We start from the raw sequence: 23,483 nt of genomic DNA on the forward strand, positions 1-23,483 counted from the left end.
TCTGGAGTCAGTGGAAAAGCTCCCAATCACTTCAGTGGGCATTGGATCTGACCCAATGTGAACAGGGAGGTTTGCCAGACAGGAGCTCAGAAACAGAAGTCCAGAGAACTCTTCTATTGGGCATGGAACAATTCTTTAGGTATCCCAAGTGAGAAATTAAACACTGTAAAAGATGAAAAGAGGAGCTGCTGTGCAGCTCTCTCTTGTTAAAAGTGAGTGAAAATTAGTAATAAGTGCATGATTGATGCTGCAAAATATTCCATTTTTGTTGGAGCCGAGCAAGGTAATTAGCCAGTTTAAATAGGGCATGGATATCCCACAAGTATCCTTGTTTAGAAATTAAATTATTGTAAAAGAAACAAATTAATTATGGCTAGAGTATAGATCAGAGTCTGAGAAGCAATTTAAAGACCCAGAAGCACACACAGGGGCAGAATTCCTTTAAATGTAATATAAATTAATTGGGCCAGGAATTGGGCCTAGGCAGCTCCAGGGGGCACCACTGCCACAGAGGGAAGGACTGGGGCTCCCTGCAGCTCAGGGGCCTCTTGGGCCGCTGGCAGTTTGCCCCTCTACTGCAGGCAGGCTCCAACTCCAACAAAAAAAAGAGAAAAAAGGAACAGGTCCCTCATCATAATGTGACAGAAAAATTGAAATAGTGGGTTTCAGTTAAAAACCTGCTGTTTCAATTTAGGGAGCATAGAATATAACCTTGAGGACTAAACCTCATCATGTGTACAAATGCCCCTGGATCTCTGATTGGTGTTTTAATTTCAGAACATAAAGAAAATAAATTATAGCCATTTCTAAATTATGCCCCAAGGATTAACATTTGGAAGAGCACCTAAGTGAATTAGGGTCTGCCTAGACTGCAATAAAGTACCATATCTAGGTCCCTGGGTTTTCTCTGAGGAACCAATTTGGGTACCAGAAGCAGTAGAGCTGTGTTAGTGTGATGTTCCACAGCTGAAGAGTGGAAGGTAAGTTAGCCTGGATAAATACTGTTTACAGGGCTATTCTTTATCATCCTGCTCATTTGGCTACCTTAACTGTCTGCATATCCAGCACTCTGTAGACTACCCCGAATGTCCCAAACCTCAGAATGGTTTTCAGACAGTCACTCTCTTACTTCATGTAATCCTTTTGCCCCCATGATTTCTTCTCATTTAATGTAAAATGGCTTTTTCTCCCTATCAAAACCAAATTATATGAGACAGTGTGCATTTTGCAGTGCCGAATAAGTGATGGTTTTATGCTAGGATATTTTGTACTGTTCCAAACAAGAAAAGATGAAATCAACCGAAAGGGGATATTCTGCACATACATTTAGCTTTGGAAGGTCCTGAGAAACTGAGGCTGAGAGATTTATCTTTCTTATGCAGAGTAAATATTTTATATAATTTTTATAGGTTTTAAAAATTAATCTTACATGTTTTTCTCCTCCTGAGGAGGAACATATTGTGAGGTCATTAACTCAGCAGTGTTTGTATGAGGGGCTGATGTCAAGGTTCAGGTTTCTGCGAGGTCTCTGCCTCAGGACTTCCAGTTTGCTGGGCAGAAGCCAGGGTTTAGGGCTTTGTCAAATTACTAGCATGGCCCATCTCATTTACTGAACTTCTGTCAAGGTAGAGGCCTCCCTAAAATTATTGGATCAGTACCTCCAGCTTCTTGGTCTTATGTGAATACCCACGTTTCTGTGAGGTCTCTTTCTCTTATATTTCATCCATAATCTAATAATGAGGCATTGGCCTCTAGAAAGTTGCTCACTCAACAACTTTAGCTGGCTGCTTTGATGTGGACACATGCCTCTATGATGTCAATGGTCAGCACCTCATGCTTGCTATTCTTTGGTCTCAGTGTCCAGAATTTCTAGTTTGCTTATCTGATGTGAAGCCAGGGGTTTTTGTGAAGTCTCTGGCTCAACAGCTGTGTCTTGTTGGGATGGAGATGATATCAAGGAACAGGATATTGAGAAACCACTGGTTCAGAACATGAGAGTTCTTTATAAGATTATGGGTTTATTTCCAACATATTAATTCCTCTGTTCATGTGATGCTGTGAATATAATTTTAATGTAATTAAACAAAGCTTTTAAATTCAAAGTTCAGTATGTGGTGAAATTTCTGCTCACCTTATTGCCATACAAAGGCTCACCAAAAGTAACAGGGGTACTTGTGTGATTATGGGGTTTGTAGTGTACTGCAAGAGAAAATTCATTCAGGTAACCACCCCTGTGAAGTATAATCTGAAGATGCCTGTATACAGAGCTCTTTTTCCAAGATGTAGCTTTTGTTGATTTTTCTGAATATGGCAAGTTTGTGCATCAGGCATTTCACTAGTAAACATTATGAGTCACTCTACCCAAACAACAAATTCCATATCAACCTTATTAAGGTGAGTGATGTAAAGCATTGTAGATGTAGTGTTAATTGCCCAATGGGGCTTGTGCTATAGAAAATAGCTTGTATACAAAGACTTGTTATACTATTTAATCTACCATAATGAGCAAAGAAAAAGATTTCAGTCTACAGCATACTGCATGGTTCAAACAATTTTAATAAATATTTTATCAATTGTATTGAAAATGGGGAAGAAATTGTGAGGTCAGAGAGTACTTTGCAGCAGACTGCTGTGAATTTAGTAATAGAACACTACCCTAAGGTGCTATTGTTTGAAAAGAAAACTCATCTAAAGTTAAAGAAGTTACAGCATTTATGTTAAATGCCTCAGGTTAAGCAGCAAGCAAACAACACAACAAAAAAGGTAGTCATTAAGAATAATTACATGCACTTAAAAAATAATAACAAACTCCAGGGGACTAATTCTGAAAACCTTTATCTCAACAAAGCCATTTAAATTAATATTTGTAGTCGACTTCAGATAGGCCTGTATAAGTAAATGTTTACTATACCAACGTTTACATAGCTGTCTATTCAATCAGCAGAAAATTTTCCCTTTGGTTATGTGGAGAAGGTGGATGGAGAATATATGCGTGTGTGTGTGTGTGTTCACACAGGCATATCTCTCTGCTAAGAGAGTAACGTATAGAGAACAGATGGATTCGTCATAGCAAAAGAATAAAACAACTGATCATTTCTTTGCTGTTTTCCATATACTACAGTTGAGGTTCTTGTTTAATTTGTTTAATAAATTACAACATCTGAAGTGGGGTTAAAACTTTATATGCAATAGTTTATGATGAGATCATTATATTTGTGTAGTATTAACTAAAAAATTGTGGACACTTCTAATCTCTCAGTGATAAGCTTGTCTCTGTATACGTGCAGTACTGACCTTTTCCATTTAAATGTATTAGTGTCAGGAAGTGAAATTAGGCCCTGTTCCTGCAAACACTTACATAGCTGGAGCAAACTCCAACTCCCATGGAAGCCTCTGGAAGGTCTCTCATTCATTTCAGGGAGAGAAGGCTCAGACCCTGTTTCCTTTTTGGGTTTAGCTGATCTGGCAAACAAAATTATGATAGTGCATTGTATCTTGCCCATTTTGCAAGATAACAAATAGCTACTTACATGTATTTCTCCAGGAAAATTTTATAAGAAATAAAGGCTTGTCTCTTGGATTGTGTGCCTGGAACAAGCCTTGGGAATAGTAAAATCTGGCATTCCCTCTTGTTTTTACATCCTTTCAAATATGCAAGCGGCATAATGAAGTCTTGAAATAAAACAGTTTGTTCAGGTGTTAATTGGAATGAACTGATATTTTAAAGATGGGATGATATATAGTGAACTTACAAGATGTATTCAAATGTCATAGAAAAGGAAAGGAAATTGGATGGTATTAATGCTCTTTATGCATTGCAAAAATGCCAGCATGATTTCTCCTCTTTAGTCAAATCCTGTCTTTCATTTAATTCACTCCTTCCAGAGAGGTAAAGTTCCTAACAGACCAGAAGAAAGGTGAGTCTTGAGGACTTCGTTCCATTGATTTTTTATCGGGAGGTCCTTATTAAGTTTAATTAAATAATCGTCTTAAAGGCTTTTATAACCTAATTACAACTATCTAGTACAGGGGTCAGCAACCCTCGGCATGTGTGCCAAGCATGGCACGTGAAGCCATTTTGCTCGGCACATGTGGCAGGGCACTGTGTGTGCCTGCCACTTTAAGGGCCTGGAGCTGGCAGCCACCAGGTGCCTGATGAGGGCAGCCATTTTGAAGTCAGGAGCTGTCTATATAAACAGGGCAGTTCGGCTGCTGGAGGCAGGTAACAACATTGCCTGGCCGGAGGGCTGTTGAAATCATTAGGAGGTAAGGGAGGAGCTGTAGGGGATGGAAAGGAGGCTCCTGGTCCTGGGCATGACCTAAAACTGCACCCTGCTGGGAGTGGGTGGCCTGGTGGGGCTCTCAGTGGCGCGGGAGCCCCCAGGAAACGCCAGGCCAGTTACCACCCTGGTGAAAAGCAGGTTGGGGCACCTTAACCCCTAGCCCCTACCACCGGGTGGGTAACCCTGTTTGTTTGAAGGGCCCAGAGGGCAGACGCTGGGAGAGAGTGAGGGGCTAGAGACCCGACCCGAACAAGAGAGTACCCTTGACTGGCCCATGCTGGGGCCAGGACCAGGATGGTCAAAAGGGCCAGGGGCCCACAGCAAGGGACACCCAAGAGCCAGGGGCCTGGGGTCCTGACTTTCCTGGAGGTAGGCCAGGGCTGGTAGCCAGAGGTCCCAGTGGGACCACACCCGAGAGGGGAAAATAGTTTCGGGGGACTAGGTAGCCTGAATGAAGGCGGAGAGGCCGCCTGAATGGAGGGATCATGGAGGGGTCCTGTTAGGAGGATTCTGGAGCCCAGTGTGGGGGCCGGTGATTATGTGAACATCAAGATGCCATCTGCGAGGCTAGGGCTGTGGTATAGGGGAGGAAAGGAGCTGCAGAGAGCGCCCCCTGGCATTGGGGCAGCAAAATGGGTAGCCTCCTGCTTAATTGACATCAATTAATGAATCAATTAGCATCAAGGTGTGGTGGGCGAAAAGGCGGGTGGTTGGCCCAAGAACAGGTGGGTGGACCACGGAGATTGGCCCAATTAGGCCCCCTGTTACAGCACACCACCACCAGCCTGGGCTCTTGGCAGCTGCTGCCAGCCACAAAGCCTGGGCTGCTCCCAGCAGGCGGCTGGGTGGCTGCAAGCCCTGCTGCAAATAAACCAGGCTTTTTGGTTCACAGTAGCTACCCAGAGCCTGGGCCGGTTGCAGCCAGGAGGCTACAGACATCTGCTCCGGGCTCCAGCGTTAGCTCCATATCGGCGGGTGCACATGTGCCTTGGAGCAGATGGTGGGTGAGGGGCCTGAGGCAGTGCAACCCCAGCCTCTCCCCCACTGTCGGCACAGAGCTGATGACTGTGCTCTGGAGCCCGGCACAGCTGTTTGTAGCCAGCCTGGGCTCTGGGCAGCTGCAGCAGGCTCCATAGCCCTGGCATCAGTTCCATGCTGGCAGCAACTGCACATGCATCCCAGAGTGGACAGCGGGAGGGCTGTGCTGCTTCAGGCCCTACCCCCACTGTCCACTCCGAAGCGTGTATGCACCTGCTGGTTTGGAACTGATGCTGGAGCCTGGAGCAGCTGTTTGCAGCCTCCCGGCTGCAGCCATCCCAGGCTCTGGTAAATGCTGCCAGCCACGGAGCCCAAGCTGCTTGCAGCAGGGCTTGCAGCTGAGCCCACCTGACTCCCACTCACTCTGAGCCCAGCTGCGGCCCAGCCCCCAACCAGGATGAGGCTGGTACTGCCCCTTGCCAGGAGCGCCGCACCTTTTGCGGGCTTAGCTGTTCAGGGTGGGTGGGTAGTTGGGGTGATAAGCAGGCTCTGGGCGGGGGCCTTGGCCAGCTGCGCTGCAGCCCAGGAGCTGGCTCCCTAGGGAAGCACAGGGACTCTGGCGGAACCAGGGCATTGTTCGGTCAGACTTTGTCCAGTGGCCCAGGAGCCCAGCTCTGTGCACCCGCACATCTGGTTCTGTGTGTGCATACGTGTCTGGTTCTGGATGCTTGTGTGCATGTGTCTGTTCTGGTTCTGTGTTTGTGCATGTGGTTCTCTGTGTGCGTGTGTCTGGTTCTCTGTCTGCTCTCCTTTTTCTTTTTCTCTCTCTCCTCTTTCTCTTATTTGTCTCTCTTTTCTCTCTCTCTCTCATTGCAACATGCTTAACAAAAAAGGAATGCACAATGACAAAGGCAACATTTATAATTATTAAGTATACTAATATGCAGTGAATCCTGCCATGTACCCCCCGCCTTTCCCCCCACCCTCATTTTGTTTTTTTGACATGCCAGCACTCTGGCAACTTCCAAGGTAGACATTGTGGTTTTTTTGCACTCCAGACGAAGAACGTTGCCTACCCCGATCTAGTATAACCCAAGATATAAAATTGGTTATAAGAATTTGTCTAGCTAATCTGAACTGAAGGAGGTTCAACACTACCCCCATAGTTGGCTTGTCATTAATTTAAAGGAAAGCAGTTGATAAGGCTGATTACCTTTATTGCTTTAGCTTTATTACATTGCTTAGAAAATTCATTATTGGCCCAGTATTTCTTAAATTGGTCAAGGGCTTCCAAAATCTCTTTTTTCATCACCTTGTTATTAAAATGGGGCTTTCCTTTTACAGTATTTAAGGTAGAAAGGGGGTATGTAAACATTACCCTTTTCCTTTCAGCTTGTCCCTTGCATTGTTAGCCAAGAACATTGATGATGACAAAAAATTAAGGAATAAAGATCTATAAATAGGTGAAAACCTTGTGCTAAGAACAATTCTTTTCCCCTGGAGACATTTCCTTATTCCTTTTGTTGCCCTTTTTCATTGCTTTGTGTTGTCACAAACTCATCCAAGGGGGAACAAACTCATCCAAGGGGGAACCCTTGAATTTCTCTTCTCTGTGCTACCACTTGGCCCAAGGAACAGACAAAGATTGTCTTGGGATAGCTCCCTACCCCAGCAAAGCTCTGCTCAACTGCTCTTATACTAGATCTTGGCACTGCATTGAAAGAATCTCTGCCAGTCTCAGGTGACCACTCTGTTGGGTTGAGAAAGAAATTATAGGTCCCTCTCTCCATGAAGAGGGCTAGCCTGAAATATTGTATGTCAAGGAATTACTCTTTCCATAAGCAATAAGCATAAGGAAGGAGATAAACAATAAAAGGAATGATTATGTAGGAGGAGAAAAGAATTATGCAAGCAAAATAGACCATAGGTTTGGAAACAGATGAACAAAACAAGGAAAGGTTCTTACTTTTTCATCTAGCTACACCTTGGCCCTCCTGAGACTCCTGCCAGTATTCCCAGAATTCAGCTTTCCTGGAGGTTCTGAAATCACTGGCTGCTGGGGTCAATGGATCTGTGAAGCCTGAGATTCAAAGACATTCATCCTATCTTAGCTAGTCTGTACAAAGCCTCCAAGGCCAGCACTCCCTTCATCAGATCTAATGCTCACAAATCATCAGAATCCTCGAAAAGGTTCTCTAACAGCTGGTGCTGGGTTTGCAGCAGGGTTCAGGATCCCTGCAAAGGCAGAGAAAGAGCATATGCATGTTTTTGATTGGCTCCTGAGGCAGGGGAGGGGAGGAAACTTAGTCCCGGGGATTCAGGCAGGCTCAGAGAAGGGAAGGAGCCCCCTGGACCACAGAGCTTGGGGAGGAATCACTCTGCAGCCTGCCTGTGCAGTGTACTTGCCCTTAGTGAGTAGAAGATAACCTGGTATCCTTTTTCCCTCTGTGGCAGAGGGACCCATGGGCAGGAAAAAGTGTGATACCACAGACAGTTGGAGCAGAGGAGAGCTGCACTTCCCCACGCAGGCTGTAGCAGAGAGCAGGACTTCCTGAAGCAGCAGCACCAGCCACGGTTATTGTGCTGCCAGTGTGAAGTAGAGCTGATGTCTTGTTAATGCTGTGTGCTCCTGCTGAAATTCGCTGGAGTCTCAAGGTTTAAGCTGGGGAGCTGTAGGGAGGGTGTCTTTGATTCAATTTGTACAGAGTGTTTTAGTTTATTGATACCTGCCTTTGGCAATTAGATTATTGATATCCTGTTCTGCTGTTAACCCCATTCACATGTTGATGGTTTTGTAAATAATAAACTGTGTAAATGCGATCCCCACATGCTCAGCAGCGGATCTGGAAGTGGACCGGAAGTATTTTTCGGTCCACTTCTGGGTCATCTGACATATGCACAGGGGACTCCTCCTCTGTGCCTCCCCAGCTCTGTGTTTATTCATGGGGGGACCCCGGGTGCCCCTCCAGACCCAGGAGGCACCAGTTGCCAAGGTGGGGAATGGGGGGGGTCCCCTGTGTGCTCTGTGGCAGACCCAGAAGCGGACCGGTAGTACTTTTGGTCCACTTCTGGGTTCACCACCGAGCACACAGGGGAACCCTTCCCTTCCCCCCTCCCCCCCCCCCGGCGCTCCCATGGAACGTTCCATCCACCCCACCATCTCAGCATTCATGAGCCACGCCTGGTACTTTGAGGTATGTAGAAAAAATATATAAAGCTGTGTCTATGGCTGAATTGTCAAATCTCTCCAAATCTCTCCAATTCGATTCAGAGAAATTAAAGGGTCTCCTGATTCAATTCGGATTTGGAGATTCAGCCACTGAATCGGGCCGAGTCTCCTCCAAATCAAATTGGCAACCAAAGCTTTGCACAGCCCTAGCATTTTGGCCTTCTGCATCTGAAAATGTCAGGTACAATTCTTTCTGGTTTACAGATTAACCCATTTTATAGTTTATTGGCCTGTTTCACCATTCTGTTACCATTGGAATCAGTCAGTCGTTGACACAATCCATTTTTCTTCTTTGACTTCCCTTCATTTGACAAAGGAGTTTTCAACTTCCCTGTCTTTCCCTAGGATCCTTCCATTCCACTGCTGAAGGGAATGGAAGGATTTGCTTCTTTGCATTGCTTCTTTTTACTAAGGAAATTTGTATGGGGCCTGGTTATTACTATTAGGGTTTGCTAAGTGTGCACCACCAACCAGACCCTTCAGTATTATATAATCAGTTTTTATTATTATGTCTAAATCTTAGCAAGGTATTTAACTAGTTTCAATGGATGCCTTTTTATTTAGCCCTCAGAGGTTAGAATGCCTGGAGTTGGGCCAAGTTGTAGAGCATCAGTATCTAATCCTTATAAGCTTCCTTCTGCCAAAATAAAAATTACTGTTTCTCTCAGAGAGAGCTTTGAACTTAAATAAGAGTAGACAGGATCATTATTTGTTAGTCTTATTATTTGTGCTAGTCAGTAGGATTCCCATTTAGGAAAGCATTCCTTTCTGGAGCTGACCTTAAATGCGTGCTTAATTTTAACCACATAACTGGGAGTTATATGTACAATTTAAATATAAGTGCATGCCTAAATGTTGCACTGAATAGAGCTGCACTGAGGCATGATCTCTTGAATTGAAGACTAAGCCTTTTAGTGACAACATTAAGACAAATGCAGACCTCTTTACTATTAAACTAAATGGAAAGACTCACTCATGCAAGCTCTGTTCTTTACTCCTTGAAGTCAATGGGAATTTTGGCTAAGTCATAAAGCATTAGCCCCTAAGTCTGCAGTTGTTGTAGATGACTTACTATTATACTGTACCCCGCCAGAGACTGTAATAACAGGTTAGAGACTTATAGCAAAGTCTCAGGTTGAAAAATAAATCTCCAGAAATCTACTGGGCTTTCAGTTTAATGCAGATACTTGCATTTAAGAAAAACTAAATAGTATTTTCCCTTTGCAGTGCTTGCTGGTGGCAAACTTCTGCATCTTGGAGTATATATTTCACCTTCTGCTGAGTAAATTTATAGGGCAAATTTCATGCTATTAATCTCCAAGGTCAAAACAGAAGCCCAGATTTGGGATAAAATTTACATAAATTGGCTGTGGAAACTGCATTCAGTTAAACTGGTTGCCAAAAGATTTTTATTTGATGCATATTGTGATCCTGTCTGCCTTTTTAAAGAAATAAATTGCATTTGTGTTAAATTCCTTAGGGTATTAAAGCCCTCTAGATTGAAATTCCAAACACTTGAAGTTTAAAGAGCTAGAGAAGCTAGTTTGACCTCCTTCACAAATACGTTAATATTTTCTTATTGCGAGAGTTTTCCAATTGAGATGCAAACTCTTCCTACCTATCTTTAGTAGGAGGTGGTAGGGACTCTGTTTGGCATCTCTTTAGCGTGGCTCTTCACACATAAGGTAAATCTACATTGCCAATTGGTTGTCTGAGAAGGGCATCATTCTCTATTACCATGATTGGTGGGAGCGTTGCCATTGATATTAATGGTGGCAGGATCTAGGGTTTAGTAATCAATAGAGAGGGTTCAGTTCACCATCCTATTTAATCAGGTAAGACACCCTATGTAAGCATAAAGCTTGATTAACTGGGTGTTTGATGATAGCCCTGGAGCAGAAGAATACTGAAGTTGCCTGTGACTGACTTAACAGGTTCCATGTTATCCCTCTTGCAGTGTAGAGTACATGGCTAGGCTTCTGTACAAGTACTGGTGTCACCACTTTAAATAGTTTAAGACTCCTCTACTGGGCCTCCTTTTCTCCTACTGTATAAGTCACCAAAACTGAATGGAGCAGTGTGTGTGTGTGTGTGTGTGCGCGTGCGTGCGTGCGTGCGTGGGCATGCGCACATGTAGCCAATCCCTGTACATAATTAATACAGTTATTTGAATTCAGTGTGTGGTGTCCTCATATTCTTAATGTTGTATATATGCAGAAAAGATGCACCAACAAGATTAAAGAAAGCATGGCCAGGGTGCTGTTCTTTATGCCATGGAGGTCATAGGAAGCAAGTGTAAGCAAGAGCAATCCTAAGGCTCCCATCCTCCAATTCCCATGATGCAAGGGCATGCTGCCTGACCATGCGTTGGGTTTCTTTCCACAGGTTTTTTTGGCCCCTGGACATCCAGGGGTCAAAGAAAACCTAATTTCCACCTATTTACATTCTCACTGACCTCCTGTCACACTTTTATCTTCTGTTCATTCCTTGGAGATCTCAGAACAACTACAGAGTCTCCCTGTGCCTGAAGAAGCGTGCTTGTGCCTGAAAGCTTGCAAAAGAACTTTGTTCCAGCTGCTCAGTTGATCTAATAAAAGATATTACATCTATCCAAAGAATGTTGCCTGCCTATGAGCACACACCAACTGCTGAAGCTTCCTTAGCCTGATGAAGGGTTTTTGAACCTGAAAGCTTGCTTAATAACCATTCTCCAACCATTTGGGTTGGTCTAATAAAAGATATCAAATTCACCCAAGGAACTTTGTCTGCCTATGATCACATGCTGCTTTTTCTGCTGGATCCCTTCTACAATCTGTTAATTGGGTGGATATTAGTGTTAAATGAGACTTAGGGCTACATACCCATGCTGTACCATAAGTTTAAACAAGATACAGATTTACCTGATCATTCAGGGAGCACTGTTCCTCTGCATTTACTGAGGTGTGGGTCTTATGGAAAAAGAAACTATATGTGATCAGATAGTTAAAGATGGAATCATAATGCATATATACAAGGAGAGTGAATTCAAGTTGTACAGGCTACCTTAAACCTGCCATTTCTGAATGTTTGTTGGTTTGACTTTGCAACCATAGTGTTCCTTACATATAGTTTTGGGGTTCCTGAATTTTTAAAACACTTAAAAATTAAACCTCCCTTTCACCCCCTAGGCATTTCATTCTCTGGAAATATAGAGATCCCTCACGTGGAATCTGCAACGTAGTCATCTTCTACTTGAGTGGAATTAACCAGTGGCAATAGAAGGCTATTATCTTTTATTATGGCCCTGCAAAAGAAGGGGGATGGGAATACACACTTGCTTGTAGGTTCCACAGATGTTTGTGGACACAACAGGAATGTTGAAACTGGAAAATTTCCAGGTTGCAGAGGGAAGTGCATGGGAGTGGGCAATTACCCTTCTTTCCTCCATCCCCCATGCAGCTTCAAACTGTCGCCTGTGGCTGCTTTAATTTTTGTTAGGATCTGGTTTGACCCTTGATCAGCCCTGAGGATCAGAAGAGTTCAGAATTCTTACCAACTTACCCAAAGCTGGGAGAGGGAAGATAGCGACTCTGCACTATTCTCCTGTAAGCTAAGAATCTATCCTATATATGTATTCATTAACACGCTTTTTTTATTATTATTATTGAAACACATTCATCCCTGGTGTAACATCACTGAAGTCAATCATCTTATCCCACATCCGGGCTGAATTTGGTCCATTTTGTTTAACTTATGTTATGATATGGTGTGTAAATTTCAGGCTTGGATGGTTTCCAAACACATTGTATACATGAAGAGCCTTTTTGTACTTGAACTTGTACAGAACATAAGTATTTTCCTTTATCATTTATTGTTTGTTATCTTGGTGCATGTGTCTGATAGTTGGGTGGTTTACCAAGGAGGTTTATCAGTCCTTTGGGGATAGTGGATTTGTTGCATCATACCTCACCGATCTGTGTATTTTCTCACGTATAGTCAATGTGGAAATGCAATGCTTTTGTTTACCATAATTTATTCTACAAAATGACTGTGAAGAATAGTTATACTTGTCTGAAAGGGAACAGTGGACAATTTGTGATACTTCTGGAAGGCAATGAGACCTTTTACCTTTTTGGAAGAATTTATATTGAACAGCAAGATAATTAAAACTCTTGAAACTGTTTTTAAAGGGTGAGTAGAAGAAGAAACATTTGAATCTTACCAATACAAAAAAAGCAAGCTATGCTAAATTTATGGGAGGATTCCAACAGGTAAGGAGTCACGTTGCAAGGTATTAAGGAGCTAAACTGCAAAGCAAAGTAAACGCATTCTGTTCCAGACGTATCTTATTTGAAATGCTTTGCTATTATAAAAGAAGCTTAGAATCAGAAAAAATAGGGTTGGAAGAAACTGAGAGAGGTCAGCTAGTCCATTTACCTGCCCTGAGGCAAGATCAACTATGCATAAACCATTTTGACAAGTGTTTGTCTAACTTCCTCTTAAAAGCCTCCAATAATGGAGATTCCACAAGTTCCCAAATAATCTACTCCAGTACTTAACTATACTTACAGTTAGGAAGGTTTTCCTATTGTCTAACCTAAATCTGTCTTGCTGTGATTTAAGCCCATTACTTCCTGTCCTATCCCTAGTGGACTTAGAGAACAATGTATTACCTTCCTCTTTGTAGCAACCTTTTATGTATTTGAACACTGTTACCATGTCTCTGCTCAATCTTCTTCTGCAGACTAAAGAAACCCAATTCTTTTAGTCATTTCTCAAAGGTTATGTTTTCCAGTTTTCTGAGCATTTCCATTGCTCTCCTCTGGGCTCTCTCCATCTGGTCCACATCTTTAGTCTTGGGGGATTAATGACCTTGGTGCAAAAAAATAGGTGTGGGTAAATTAAATTTGCTGATGACATAAAGATGAGAGGGATTGCCAAAATGAAGGAGGTTCGGAATATCATACAGGAAGAATTGGACAACCTTGAGGTTTGGAATAATAGAAACAGGATGAAAGCTAGCAATACAGACTGCAAAGACATTCAGTTAGGGAATAATAACAAATATTGCTGCAATAAGCTAGTGCTCGTCAGTTGGAAACAACAGAGGAAGAAGGCTTGCATATATTTAATGATCACAAGATGACCATGAGCCACAGATTAGATGGAAAAATAAATATCATGAAAAAATAAGATGATCTTTGGTTGTATCAGGTAGTTCCTGTGGAGACAGGGAAATATGAACAATGTTGGCATAAAAATAAATGGGGATAAACTATCCAGGAATGAATTTAGCTGGAAGGTTTGTAACCAACAGAGATGACTTGTTCTGGAACAGCCTTCCCATGGTAGTAGTGATGGGGAGAAATCTAACTGGTGTTAAGAATCATTTTTGTTACATTTATGAATGGCCTTATACAATGTGGTTGTCTGAAACATCAGAGAACTCAGACATCCTTTTCAGTCTTTTAATGAAATTTATAATTTGCTTACAAATAAACATATGGTTCCATGTGGAGGAACATGTTGGTCTTGCTAGCAGCCAGCATAGCTATTACTGGCCTTACAGCTTCTCTGTGTTGAACTGAAAATCCAGAGGAGATTCAGAGTGGCAAACTGGAGTTATGAAAACTGACCTGGGAACAAAGCTGAATGGCTTTTTGCAAACAGGTGGCATGAGAAAGAAAAGCAAAGTAATTGCTATTTTTGGCAAAATTCCAGCGTGGCTAGGATTCAAAAGCTAATCTAGCAGACCTTGAGCTTCATTTAAAAAATAGGTTTGGATTTTTAAAAATAAAAGGATACATATATAATATTATATTAAGTGGGCCAGAATGCTCTACGTGGGTCAAAAGCAGGGAGATGGAATGTTACCAAGCTGGACAGGTTAAGGTATTGAATAGGAGAAAAGATACAAATTAAAGGCAGGAAAGTAAATTATAGGATGGGAGAATTAAACTGATCAAAACCTTGGGAGGAAAAAAACAATAGCTGTGAAAAGCTTAAAGAACTCCATTAGTATCAATTTAGGAAGCTAACAGAAGGCCAACAACAATACAGCTTGAATTGTGAAAAATCACAGTTGTATAAATAGTATTAGGAATGAATAAAACAGCTGTAAACTGTACATATTTTTGTGCCTCTAGAGAACATTGTTGCATTCCCCCGTTCCACCTCCCACCATCAGCCAGCTTTGCAAAAGGAAGAATGGCAAAATGTTGGCAAGTCTGGGTTGGGGGTTTTTTTGGTAGGGGGAAGGGGGAGTCACACCAACAATAATACATAGTTAACAGATTTAGCTAAAATGCCATTAAGCATCACCACAGCAGCAAAAGCAACTACATATGCTGAGTTTTAGCTCATGGTGTCAGCTCCATCATGTGTTGAGAATGATTGCATTATGGTCCATGGCTTTGATAATTTAAGGGGTATAATGTTGTACCTCTTTTTTACCACATTGCCTTTTTGTCTACTTACTGGATAAGGACTATTTCCTTGTCTGTGTGGTTTCAGATTTCTCACTTTACAAACACACTTGTGAACATATATACATGTAGCCACCTCTTCCCTTTCAACCCTACAAGGATGACTGGAATCGCAGTCCCATAAACCCTTTTGTATATGCATAATTTAATCCATATACATAATTACTGGCTGAACTGGGGTTTTGATTTGTTTACAAATCACATAACAATAAGAGAGAAAACTTGTGTTCTCTTCTGATAGAAAGGCCACAGCTATAGGTTTGATGTGAAGCCAACTGTTACGGAGTACTCTCCAAGGGCATGCTTGCTCAGGCCTGTTGTAGCCTTGTCTGGTCTCTTGGCTTGGCTTCTAGAGCAAGGGGAAGTCTGAGTTCCCTCTCACTCTGAGACTCCAGCTTTGTGGTCCCTCATCCTCTCTGGTTCTCTGTGGCCCTGATTCCAGGAGCTAGCCTCCAATTCCACTCCTGAGAAACAGATTTCACCTCCTCTTGGGGTGACCCAGTGCAACCCAATTTCAAACAGCACAGGAGACAGTCTCTTCAGTAGAGGCATTTACTGGGGCAAAGACCAGCCAACCAGAGTCCCTTTGTTAAGCAGACCCTTTGTCCCCAGTACAGCTTGCACATCCCTGAGTACCCCCAAAGATACTCAGCTGTTCTCGGCCAAGTTTTTTTTTTCCAGCTCCTGATGTTATACATTACACTTAGACCCATGCTAAAGGCACTTAAATGTGAGCATCTGCATGTTAAAACTCATTATCTTGTGCTAAGTGCTTTCTGAGCATCTTAAAGTTACACCACTTCAGGTGAGGGTTGACTTGGGGCCATGCTGCCCAGCTGGGGTAACTTCAATCTGCTCCATGGAGATAAAATGAGCAATTTTATGCAGAATCCCAGGATACACTGCTCATAGCCCCACCCTCTCCCCCCAAACTGCCCTACCCTGCAACTCCAGCTCCATAGACAAGCACTCTACCCTCCTGAACTCTACTGCCCAGTGGGAGGTACTGCCAAGAAGAAGGTGGGGCCATGCCATAGCTCAAGTTCTCTGCACATGGGCTGTGGGTGCTACTGCTGTGGTTGCTGCTCTGACAGCACAGGCTTGGGCAGGTGCTGCTGGGATACAAGTTCACTGCATATTAGCAGCAGCATGCCCATGGCATGGCTTCCCTAGGGGCCACTGGTGTGGTGCCCCTTCTAAATCAGTGATGGAGTTTGTACCACACTTGTCCACCCCTAGCTACAACTATTAGTTGATGAGTAAACTCCTGGACCACAAGTTAGATTTTCTGCCATCTCCTTCACCAATCCTGGAATTGAGATTCACCGTGGATTATGTACTAGAGCTGAAAAATATTTGGAATCCATACAACATGCCAAAGCATCTCATGAAAGAGCCAGTCAAGAAGCTTGACTGCAGGCTTGTACTGAGGAGAAACCTAAGTTTCACTAGCGTACACAGGTTTCTGTGGCCCAGTGTTGGCAGGGCTTAGTCATGTTGTAGTAGGAGACCGATAAGTGATGAGATGTTGGGGAGGATGGGACCTTGTGTTATTTGAACACTTGCTGATAGCAAGTCTCTGAGTTAGTCAGGCTAAGCTGCTGCTCACCTCTCTGCAAGCCCAAGGAATAATATCCTAATCACAGCTGTCAGGAAAGCAGGCCAGAGGATAAATTAAATTCAGTTCAGTTTAATTTTACATATGGATAGATTTTCAAAAGAATGTAGCAGCCAACAACTCTCTCCGAGAACAGGTTTTTCATTAAAAAAGAACCCCCAATCATTTCACAAAAAGGAAGCAAAAGAGCATGTTTAAATCCTTGAAGACCTGCTCTTGCTTGACTGAGAGAGGAGAAGTCTCAGCAGTGAATATACTGTGGCTTCTGCTGTGTCTTTGCCAGCTGTTACAGCTTTATGCAACGGCAGGGGGTGCCACATGTCATTGGTGGTTCTCAGAGGGTCCTGGACAGAGATGTCATGAATGCACCCAGGGATTGTGGGGAACTGTCATATCCCCCCTGCAAGGGAAAAGCAGCATGAGCTCTTCACAAAGCCAAGCCACCCCAGTTATGTCCACCAGAGAATAAGGCCTGAAAAACAGCTGCAGAGAAACAGTCCAGATGGTCTCCACCACAGTCTCAGTTTGGAGTGTGTCAACAGGAGTAGGTTGGTGGGACGTGCCTAGGAATGTCCCAGCCAGGACATACTGCAACTTCAGTAGAAACATGTCCTTCATATCCATTCCTGCCTGTTTAGGGATTCATTCCACCAACACTTAGAGCCTTTTGCCTTTTGGAATAAAGGTGCTGGTTTATATATATTCCTCACTCTTTAAAGGGGGAGTATAGAACACAGCACTTGGTGCCATCTCTCTGCCTGTGCCATAGTTGAAGAAAGACACTGCCAGTATTTTCCTTTAAAAGGTTCTTATTAGGGAGTGCTATGGAGATTCTTATTCTTTGGGCTGTGAAGCATGTGGAAGGGAAGCAGCCATTATGCCTCTTTACACTTTCCTCCAAGACTGCATGGAATTTGCATCCTTAATTATCAAAGGTAGCTTTTAATGTGGAGAACTCCTCTGCAAAGCCAGCCTGCTATGCATGCCATATTTAAGGTTTTATTCTACTCAGGTCACCATCATTTTGGGTCCTGCAGACTTTGGGAAATCACAAATTCTCAAAAACAATTGCCTCATGATCTATATTCTTTTAGCTGCAAACCACAATTGCCACTGCAGGTAAAGGCAGATTATACAAGAGCACTTTAGAACAAAGCTGATTCTGGTCTCATATAAACAGAGGCAAATGAGAATAATAGAAGTCTGGGAGAAGATGCTTCTAATATGAGGGTAGCTATTGGTTGACCTAAGTTGCTCTATATTATTTCGCCTTCCAGGTTCTGTTATACAGGCTATGCCAAGGGTGGGTTTTAGAGAGTGGAGGGTGGGGAGTGGAGGGAGGGACAGGACATGGTCCTAGCCAGAGATTAGTTGAAATTTGGAATTTCCATCTTGTGGAAAGCTAAGAACATTCAGAAAATTTGATTTTGTCCTGAATTAGGATGTAAATTCAAAATGTCAGCATTTCATTTTGATAATGTTATGTGAAAAATGTCAAGCACCTCAACTTGTGGCATTTAATACTGAAGACTGTCAGCAGCCTTGAGAAGGCTGCCATAAATTAGAGCAATGCACACTGGGGGTTATTTTGGTTCCTTGCAGAGAATAAGGACTGGAAAAAGTGGCTAGAAGCCACCTTTCCCTTTATTTTTCTGTGGACCATGACTTCTGCAGAGCTCATCTCAGGAGGCATGTTGCAGAATTCACTACAAAGAATGAGTAACTCAGCTGGTCTGCATTCAGATGAAAAGGACTTCTTTGGGGTGCAGCCTACCCTAAACAGCTTGGGAATGTTTGCAGCAAGAATAAATTAAATTTAGAGCATACTCTTTCATGCTCATTTGTCTTTCTGATGATTCCTGAAAACAGGATTTATATTGTTTTTATTTCAGTGTTCATTTTAAGTAGATGGCATATGTTACCTTCAGGTCTTTTAATCATCCCTTCCAGCTACTGTACTCAACATCTTTCCTTTTTTTTTGTTTGTGCTTAGAGCCAAGTACTGAAATGCTGTCTAATGAATTACTATTAATGAATAATGGTTTGAAGAGTCGTTTGAAGTGGTATGCCACCTCATTAGCTACAAAAGCGTAGTTCCTTGAGGAAAGCAAATCCAGAAGAGGGGGTTTTGTTTTTCACGTTTTATAATGTTTGCTTCTAAATAAGCAAGGTGTGGGGTAAGTGAGCTCCAGCCATCTTTGCTCCTGGGTGGCTGTGTTCCTGAGGAACTCTGGGCTGAAATGGGATGCTTTGGCATTTTGCAGAAATTTCCTGCTGTTAGGAGTATTTTGGCTTTTCAAGGAGTAACAAAGGTTTTATGAACAGGCAGATCAGACCAGCCAAAAGTTATAGGGAAGAACAAAGGCAATAAGTTGGATTGTTTCTAGGTCCCTTCTTAACAGAGAAAATAATGTGATGGGGCCACCCAGCAAATTGATTCTTCACAGTGGCCTGGCCAAACCTCTGCTAACCATCCGCCTCCCCCCATCCCCCCTGTCGACTGTCATCTGTACTGGTAACCTACAATGAGATATATGGGGATGGTGTTCAAATGAACTTTTGCTTTCCAATATCAGGGACACTTTTTTAGAGCAGGGTTTTTCTTTTTGTGTTTTCTTGAACACCAGTAGTTCAAGTCCTTCTTGGTCTTCCTCAGACATCTATGCATGCAATTAAGCCAGAGTGATAAACTCTGGCACGGTTTGTACTGGAAACAACTGCTCCTGGGCACACCATTTAAATGTGCACTTGGGACCACAGCAATTTGAACAGGGGTGGAGCAGCCCAGGGTTGGCATGGGCCCCCAAGGGATCAGCCCCAGGCTGTAGGTAGCAGTGCCGGGTGGTGTCAGGACTGGCTGGGGCACAAGGGTGCTCTAGTGTGGGATGAGCCAGCAGGCAGCCCCTGTCTTGTACTTTAGCACCCTCATGCCCCAACCAGCCCTTGTCACTGTCTACTGTCCTGACAGTACTATCTTACAGCCATGTTAATTAATCTACTGCACCCTCATACAAGCATATGTGTAGATTGTGATGCTTTACTGCAGAGCTAATTAGTCTATTCTGCAGTAAAATGCACATGTAGATGTATCCAAGCAGTAGAAAGATTTAGAGGTTGACCCTTAGAAGTCTCTGCATGATGAATGCTTTGATATAAAGGCTGGGCAACTCCTTCCATGCCCTTTTTACTATTCAATTGGATAAAGACAGCAGACTATATTGCAAGCCAAACAAAACCATGTTAAGGGTCAAATACTGACTGTATTGAACTTCAAGCAAGTTTTGTCATCTATTTGATTGAATTTCTTTTTTGGCCTTCCAGTACTTCACCTAATTTTTCAATGAATACAGTCATGGTGGACGTGGGGACAAAGGCAGGATGGCTAATGGCTGGGGATGAGGGCCTGGAAATGTGAAATAACCACTTCTTAGAAGGAAGCCAATCTGAAAGAGATCAGCATGCTTAAAGAAAGGGAACAAAGTAGTTATCATCACAGAATTTTGAAGGAACCAGCACATGAAATTGCATGTCCCATAGCAAGGATTTTTAATAAATCTTCCAAATCAGGATGGCACCATATGACCAGTACTACTTTCATTTTAGAAGGGGAGAAAAAGTGATCTGTGTAACTATAGACCTAATAAGATGCTTGGTTATGGAACAGATTTTTAAGGAAAGAATAGCTAAAACCATGGAAATAAATGAAAATAGGATCCTTGCAACAGATTTACCTAGGGGAATTCATGCTAGATTAATCTAATATCTTTTTTTGATAAAATAACTGATTTTCATGTGAAGGCAAATGAAGCTAATTTTACTTTTCTGGAATTTGATTCAGTGCTACACAAGAAATGATTAGTTAAACTGGAAAAGATGGGAATTTGTAGAAGAATTATTAAATGTGTAAGGAACTGGCTAATCAGAATGCTCCAACAAGTTATATGGAAGAGCAACTTTTGGACTGGAAGGAATTTACTAATGGAATTCATCAAGGATTTGTAGTGGGAATATTCTTCTATAGGATTTTTATCTATGACTGACAAAGGATAGGAAGGTGCTAGTGTAATGTGCTGATGACACGTGTTTGGGAGTCATTGTCAATATGGAAGAGGTTTGGAATATCATTTAGTAAACACAGGATAACCTCTAGGACTAGAGTAATAGACATGGGATACAATGCAATAGTACAATATAGAAGGTCATATTGTTGCTCCCAAGAAGCTGTCAGCTTCTACTGCAACATGGTTCAAGTGAACAGACACAGTGGACGCATCTACATGAGATGCTACATTGCTGTAGTGACGAGCTACGACAACATAGCATCGGTAGGCACAAACCGTGACACTGACACTATGTCACTGTAGCGATGAGCTACATTACCGAAGTTTGTTGGTATGGTGGCGTACAGTCTAAAAATAACCATGCACTGCTGGCACTGTGCAATACTGGCAGGGACTGCACAGTCATTTAGTACTTGCTAAAACAATCAGGGGCATGTGTAGATGCGCACAGTGAGTATAACCAGATTAGCTTTATTCACTGTCTGCCAGGAGATCAGGCTGCTTGCAGAGGGGATAGATACAGGAATACACAAATCCAAAGTCTTCCTAAATTCTGCCTCTTTTATATATGTGTAGATATATTGTTAGTTCAATCATTACCTAACTCACATTTAGTAGCATAAGTACGTTCCCCAACCATGCACTTACCCAGGATATTTATCATGTGCCAAGCCTATTCTCCATGTTAGGGGATATCTACTACTTAAATTACCTTTGCTTCCTCAATCTTAGAACAACATAATATTAACTTGTTTATTATATTTCTGTTATCCTGTCCAGGACTGAAAAACTATGTAGATGTATAGCTTATCACCATGTCAAGCCTCCCTAACTCTTCCCTGCCATATATCAAGCCTCCCTGGTTAGTCCCATCAATTGCCCCTTCTGTGCAGATGCAGCCCAACTCTAGTCAGTTGATCTCACATATCTTCTTTTCAGGAAGCTTTCCTGATTTAACTAGTGCTGTGCAAAGATTCAGGTGCTGATTCAATTCAGAGGAGATTCGGCTCGATTCAGTGGCTGAATCTCCAAATCCAAGTCAAATCAGGGGACCAATTATAAAGGTCCTAATTGATTTGAAGCTCTCCAAATTGATTCGGAGAGCTTTGGCAATTCGGGCATTCCCTACTGACTGCAGCAGGGAGCTGGACGCAGACTCCAAGCTAGTAAGTAGGGGGCAGGGGTGTGGAGGCTGGAGGAGGGGACCATGGGGGGGAACCCCTGCCAGGCCCCATCCCCCACATGTTCCCCCAGTTCCTGGCCCTTTAAAAAAAAAAAAGCCCCCACTCACTGGGAGCTGCCCGGTACGGGGGGGGGGGGAGGTGCAATCCCTGCTGTCCCCCGCTGCCCCATACTGCATGAGGAGCTCTGCCATGATCCCCCTGGCCTCCACCCGCTGTCCCAGCCCCACCATGGCTGTCCCACCCACCCCAGCTCCGGCCCTTTAAGAAAAAACCAAACAAAAAACCCCCCAGGCTCACTGGTTCTTGCAGTGGCCTCAGGCCTTCAGGGGGCTTGTGGCAGAGCCCCCCATGCAGCATGAGGCAGTGGGGGCAGCAGGGATCACCCCCTGTCAGGCAGCACCCGGTGAGTGCCGGCTTTTTTTCCCCAAAGTGCCAGGAGCTGGTGCCGGCGGGGCAGCCATTGAGAGCAGGTGGGGGATGGGACCTGTGTGATTTGGAGATCTGGCTGATTCAGCAGCAGCCAAATCTCCAAATCAGATTTGGCTGAATTGATTTGGACCAGCGATTCGAATCACCTAATTGAATCACTGTCCCCCGAATTGGCCAAATCCGAAGCGAATACTAGCCACTTTGCACAGGCCTAGATTTAACCCTTCTAAGCCTGTCCAACAAGGCAAATAGATCATGCACACTATGGGACCAATAAGTATTTCTGCTATAGCTGGGAGCTGTCATTTGGAAATGATAGGGGAAGAATGTATTAGTCAAGCATAGGATGGCCCCATTTTGTTTCCTCAGCTTCTCTTTCCCTCTATTATGCCTGTTAAGATTATTTTGTTTGGAAGAGTCCCAGAAGGGAATCTGAAGATCTACAGGACCGTTACTCTTTAGGGGTAGGTTCAGTAACAACAGAAAGTAAGAAGTAGTATTAAGAGTCTTTCAAGACAGCTATTTCAGAAACTGGGTACTCTGCTGAGGGGAGCAGGGTATGTGCCATTGACATCTCTAAATGCAATTTTCCATTGCTTTATGCCTCTGTGTTGTCATTTACACCTGTTCCAAGTTGGGGTTGTGATGCTGCCATTTTAATTCAACACTGTTGAATTAAAGTTCTGCCTTTCATTTTGCTCTGCTGTAAATGACTACATAAAATGCTAAGTAGTGGAAAATCAGGCCCATAAGAAAAGAAATGCACCGTGAGAACACAAGAATGTTGAGAGTCTGAAATAGAGATATGCTGGTCGTTTTCACCATCTGGGGCTCTGTAATCAAATAAATGAAAGAATCTTGAATCTGAAACCTCACTTCAGGAGAGAAGATGAGGGCTTTGAACTAAATAATATTCGGTGTGGGACAATTAGGAAACACAGCATAGTTTAATACCTTTTGGTAAAAGTGAACCGCTTTGTTTTTTTCACACAGAAGAACTGAAGGCAGGCAGACAGAAATATAATATTTACCACTTGAGGGAAGTACTGTTCCAGCAAATGCTTGTAAAACTAAAATATCACAAGATAGCTGCATTTTCTGTATTGTGGCTAATTGCATGATTGAGAATTGACAGAAAGTTCCCACAGGCCAATTAGCACTATCTTTTCATGATTAAAGTGGGCAATCGGTTCTAGATCTAATTGCACCATTTTCATTTCTTATGTCACTACTTCAC

At 43.0% G+C, this 23,483-nt stretch overlaps 1 protein-coding gene across 1 annotated transcript in view; it reads left to right on the forward strand.

The window, feature by feature from the left end:
• The window catches only part of ANO2 (anoctamin 2), a 313,194-nt gene that overhangs the window by 177,283 nt on the left and 112,428 nt on the right, over positions 1-23,483 (forward strand). The window lies entirely within an intron of this gene.

Source organism: Alligator mississippiensis, chromosome 4 (assembly GCF_030867095.1).
Source record: "Alligator mississippiensis isolate rAllMis1 chromosome 4, rAllMis1, whole genome shotgun sequence".
NCBI lineage: Eukaryota > Metazoa > Chordata > Crocodylia > Alligatoridae > Alligator > Alligator mississippiensis.